The sequence below is a fragment of the Eurytemora carolleeae genome, unplaced genomic scaffold, assembly GCF_000591075.1.
Source record: "Eurytemora carolleeae unplaced genomic scaffold, Eaff_2.0 scaffold1347, whole genome shotgun sequence".
Taxonomy (NCBI): domain Eukaryota; kingdom Metazoa; phylum Arthropoda; class Copepoda; order Calanoida; family Temoridae; genus Eurytemora; species Eurytemora carolleeae.
Window position 1 is genome coordinate 35,102 of NW_019397252.1, and position 6,366 is coordinate 41,467.

Sequence of the window (6,366 nt, forward strand, 5' to 3'; positions counted from 1 at the left end):
TATTTATTTATTATTGATAATCAAATAAGTCTGAAAATGAAAAATATATTTTTGCAAATTTTTTCTGAAGAATATTTCCCCTGGTTGATGAATGGGGAGGAAAAAATATGAGAAAAAGGTGGCAAAATTTAATCAGATTTATCTCAAATTAATTAGCTCTCTCGAGGAGGAAATAAAAATATAATTTTGAATTTTGCTTTAAATAATTTTCTTCTTGGGTTATTGCAGGGGGGGGGGGGGGGGCTACCCTTTAGCAAAAATTTTAAATATTTGGAATATTTCTTACGTCTCCTTGCTTCATCTAGATTTTAGCACGCCAGAAGTTTTTAAGCGTATTAAAAAGTAGTTAGTGGAGTTTGCACTAGATATCATAGAAATATATATTCATAAATAACTTATAATTATGATATTATTTGGATCAGACAAACAGAAATTTGTAGACCACAGAGTATACATACATAGAGGATAAAAATAAGAGTTTCTCTCGAGATGAATATTTAACTGTAGTAAAATCCAAATTGGTTATATAAGTGTTAACTATATCTGTAGACGGAGGAAATATATTTCGATGTTTCTTACACATTATCATCAGGACCCTGGGAGAGAGTTGACAAAAAAAGATATTTAGTTTTTATAGATTTGACCAATAAATCATAGAAATATTTAGTAACCAATTATTACAAATTTGTAAAATCAAAAGAAAAAGTATTTTTGTGAAAAGAAACTTAAAAAATTATTGGTCAACCTTAGGATTTAGGAGCTAGTTTTGAAANGTTATGAATATGTTAGGCCAGTTGAGACTGAAAAAGAGTTGGAAGTGCATATTTATTTTAAATGTTTGCAACAAAACGTAAAAATCATTTTTAAGCTAAATAATTTTTCAGAAAACCAGGGTCCCCAAAGTTAGACCACAAATGTGTGTAAAGTACGCCTGCAGATAGTCTTTGAGTCCATCAAAATACAATATACCATAATCTCTAAACATGTTGTTTTTGGACCTTGAAAACGTCTCTTTGAACTTTTAAAGGATCCAATATTAAATAAGATAGACGAATAAAAGGGAAAGGAAAAAAGGTTTAATTCAAGTTAGGATGATAGGAGAAAGGATAAGTGAAAGGTTAATTCAAGAGATGATGATAGGAGAAAGGATAAGTGAAAGGTTAATTCAAGAGAGGATGAAAGGAGAAAGGATAAGTGAAAGGTTAAATTAAGAGAGGATGATAGTAGAAAGGATAAGTGAAAGGTTAATTCAAGATATGATGATAGGAGAAAGGATAAGTAAAAGGTTAAATTAAGAGAGGATGATTGTAGAAAGGATAAGTGAAAGGTTAATTCAAGAGATAGGATGAAAGGTTAAATGAAAGGTAGGATGGAAAGTTAGATGACAGGGCGTATGAAAGGTAGAATTAATAAGAGGATGAATGAATGAGTAGATGATGGTAGAACCTAGACCTGAGTATATGTTTGACCCCTACGACCTGAGCTGGGCAAGTAGTTAGCCTGGGGTTTCAAATCTAGGTTCGCATCCCTTCTTAGGATTATACATTTCTCGCTCTTTCCCCTCCCCCTCCCCACTCAAATCCCCCCCTTCCTTGTTTTTCGACCTCATATCCTTTTCACTCATATCTTTTTAATACTCTCAACTCAAACCATATTTTCTTTCACTTTAACAGAATAAAATAACATCATGTTTATTTATTCTACCCCATTTAACACATTGCACTGAAAGGTTGTTGATTTCCTATTCTATACTTTGTTATTCACTTTTCATTTTATTTACTTTATTTTCATTATTGGTCATGCATCCCGTTGTTTATAAAGGAGTTTTAGTATTAATCCAAAGGAAGAGAGGGCCAAAGGAGTGAGAGGGGTGTGGACTGTGGATCTTAAACTTTGACTTTCAAGTTCAATTTATTTTTTAATTATATCAATTATCTCCCCTTTTCTTTTTGCAATTTCCCCCCTCAGTGTTAATTCTTATTATCTATTATCCGTTGTGTAGGTCTATTATTAAATTAACCCTAGAGAACCCTGTCCCTGGTGTTTACCCCCCTCTAGGGGGCCTGATTACATAGGGTTCCCCTTAATAGGGTTGAACAGGGAGGATTAAAGGGAAGCATTGGATGGAAGTGGGTGGGGTGGGGAGTGAGAATCTTACCTCAAAGAAAAGAACAAACTTTGGGTTTATTTATAGAATTATTATTATTATTTCTTCAATGGTTCATGTGAACTTCGATCACTAGACTGAATATGTTTATTTTTGATCACTCTAAACTGATATATGATCCTAGTTTAATGGACTGATATGTTATCTTTAATCACAGGGCTTGTATGTGATCCTTGATCACTGGACGGATATGTGATTCTTGATAACTGGATTGATATGTGATCCTTGATCACTGGACTGATATGTGATCCTTGTTTATTGGACTGATATGTGATCCTTGATAACTGGGATGATATGTGATCCTTGTTTACTGGACTGATATGTGATCCTTGTTCACTGGACTGATATATGATCCTTGTTTATGGACTGATATGTGATCCTTGTTTACTGGACTGATATGTGATCCTTGTTTATGGACTGATATGTGATCCTTGTTTACTGGACTTATATGTGATCCTTGTTTACTGGAGTGCTATGTGATCCTTGTTTGCTGGACTGATATGTTATCCTTGTTTACTGGACTGATATGTGATCCTGGATCACAGGACTAATATCTGATTCTTATTCACATGACTTATATCTGATCCTTTATCAAAAGACTTATATCTGATCCCTGATCACAGGACTTATATCTGATCCTTGATCACTGGACTTATATGTGATTCTTGTTTACTGGACTGATATGTGATCCTTGTTTACTGGACTGATATGTGATTCTTGATCACTGGACTGATATGTGATCCTTGTTTACTGGACTGATATTTGATCCTTGTTTACTGGACTGATATGTGATCCTTGTTTATGGACTGATATGTGATCCTTGTTTACTGGAATGATATGTGATCCTTGACAACTGGACTGATATGTGATCCTTGTTTACTGGACTGATATGTGATCCTTGTTTACTGGACTTATATGTGATCCTTGTTTACTGGACTTATATGTGATCCTTGTTTATGGACTGTTATGTGATTCTTGATCGTATTACATGTGATCCTTCAGTATTGGACAGATATGTGATCCTTGATCACTTACATTATGGTTGATCTTTTCTGATTATGGATTATTTATTTTTTATAAAAAAATGTTCTCAACTAAATAACAAAAGTTAAGTCCAAAAAAGAATGTCCGCATTGTCCAGACAGCTGTGAAAAGTTGCATCAATTTTTTAAGACTGGGTCGAATTTGGGCTATATTTTAATCTATAAACTTACTTTTTTGTAGCTCTACAGTCTAGACATTTTAGAACATCAAGCACTCGTTTTAAGCTTTAGTTTTGTGAAATATTTTCAAATTATTAAAAATATCTTTGAAGCGTGTGAGCTTGCAATATTTTAATTACTGTGTGTCCAAGTAAGCGAATAAAATGTTTAAAGATTTTAATGATTGTAAGTTGGAAAATTATTTTTAGAACTGCAATGATCCCGGCCCTATCTTCACTATGAATAAAAATAAAATAAAATTCCAATCTTAATTTCATCAAATGGTTTTATTAACATATTGTGAGTTCTAAACTGGGTCTGCTGTACTCAATAAAATCTGGGTGTGCTAAGTCTGCTACCTCCGTATAAGATATCAAATATTATATTAGGACAAAAGCTAACTGAAGATTTAGGCCATTAAAAGGAAATTGTTTTATTACTGAAGATATTATTGCTAATTTATTACGATTGTTTTAGTAAAAAGGAGATGCTGGAAAAAACGTTCATTAATGACAGAAAATAATTGCTACCTTCATCAAACTGCACTACTTGTTAACATTATCACAACTAAAGAGGAGAAAGCTCTTCTTAACGTGAAGAAAGCCCAGTTTAGAGAAAATATGAGAACATACCCCCCTGGAAAGTATTTACTGTTATTATAGATGTTACGGTTCATATTACGGTGAGCTTTTCTTATTACATCGATTCAGGTCATTCAGGACTTCTTAGAGTTTAAATACAAATACACACATTTTCTTTAATATTTTTCATATATGCAGTTAATCTGTTTTTAATTGATCTTGGTAATCTATTTAATCTATCTGATCTATCTGGCTTATATAAAACTTTTAAATCTTTAATCTATATATTCAATATATTGAATATATATGTAGAATTTTTTACTTTTACCTTGTCTAATTTTATGATCATCTATTTCAGTCTATGAAATCTATCTTTTTATTTAAAATTGATTTATCAAATATCTTTTAAATCTAAAAGTATCTCTCACTTCTCAGGTACCGAACAGATAAACAGAATCGTTTATCCAAACCTTCATATATTTACCATCAAAATGTAATTTACCTCTATATAATTTCCTAACTTTGATTAAATTACCTAGGTGTCCATCAACTGCTTGAGGGTCACCATTGACATACTCTCTGTACAGAGGGAGGGAGTGCAGGCCACCTCAATTTATAATCACCACCATTCAAATGTGTTTTGCGGCATGCGCGCTCCTCAATTTGTTATCATTACCACCTCAATTTTTAATCAAGAAAAAACGTTAACTTTTAATCATGTGTTTCATAGAATTAAGACAATTACTAAATCTTTCTTTATTGGTCATGAGTTTTGAAAATAAATCTTTAAATAACGTTTTTGAACCTTAATCTCAATGAGAACAAATTGAAAATATTTATAACAAAACATATGACAAGAACAGACACTAACTTTCCAAAACAGTATAAAACAGACTTTTTTTTCTTTTCCAGAAAACAAAACTTACAACAATGTCTTGTGGCGGTGTTTACAAATTGTGAAGCGCGTATGCCGCAAAAAACATTTTGGGGTAGGTGATAATTATGATATGAGTAGGCTTGCACTCCCTCCCTCCTGTACATACACTACACATAAATCTAGAGGTCCATAATGATACCCTTCAGCATTTGACGAACAAATAATAGAAATATAGCATAGAGGTTATTTGCAATACGAAATATACATTAGACAGCAGGGATTAAATCAATTCTTACATCGAAGACAAAGTTTTCTTTTACTTTTAGAAAATATAAGAATCAATGGAAACTTAAAAACCCCGGAGGGATTCTATGATAAACCCAAGAGCAAGAAGGGGGTATTCATTGAAAGAATTGAGGCTAACAAAAACAGTTTTTTTTTATAAATGAATGATAATTACCACTTACATCAATGATTCTATACATTTTTTAAATGATTCTATAAAAAATGAGCTTCGCAATGAGCTGCGGCCATGAAGCTTGCAAATAAAGTGTATTGTCATGGGCTTGGTATTAATCATAATAGATCTTAAGTAGCTTCATTGAATTTTGGATTTAAATTGGCAATTCTTAAATTTTATTAGCTTTGATATATTTGTTCAAGTCAGTTCTTGATGGTCCACATTAAAAGAATTAACCCTATATCTAGACTATTTAAAAGTTACCAAAAATTCTGCATTTATGTAAGATTATTTAAACTTTTGAATTTAAATTGATTCTCGACTGCATGAACTATTGACATTTCGAGCAGTATATTTTCTCATCCTTGTTTCCATATTTTCGGCAAAATTTGACATTTTGACATGAATAGAGATATAGAAGATATAGAGAGATTATAGTTGGACAGCTAGCTTACAAAACCTCAATACAATTCAATTCATCGATAGTATTATTCACAGATAGAATTTATAGAGAGATAAATAGATAGATAGATAGATAGATAGATAGATAGATAGATAGATAGATAGATAGATAGATAGATAGATAGATATATAGATAGAAAGATAGAAAGATAGATAGATAAATAGATAGATAGATAGTTTATTAAAGTCTATAATGCCTTGCGAGAAACCTTGTAAAAAGCTGTCTTTATGTCAGTGAACTCCAGATTATTGATAAATAAGTGTTCTCATGTTTAAATGATGAAAATGATGACTGGCTAATTTTCTATAACATTTTGAGAATTTTGGACTTTTAAAACGTTCCAAAATTATCTTAAAAATTTTCTAGATTTTAAAATATTTTTTTTCTCTACACATTTGCTGCCCTTGACCTCTAACTACGACAAATGTAAACCCTGTCAACAAAGCGAGTTGTTATGGGTCGAGTTTATGCATGGCTTCGTCAAACTAAGGAAAAAATTGAAATCAGATATATTTTTAATCACAACTACTTTTATAAAAGAAGAAGAACAAAAACGTTTAAATTTGCCTCAATAATGCATGGTGTCTTAAAAAATATATACTTCTTTGCTTTACCG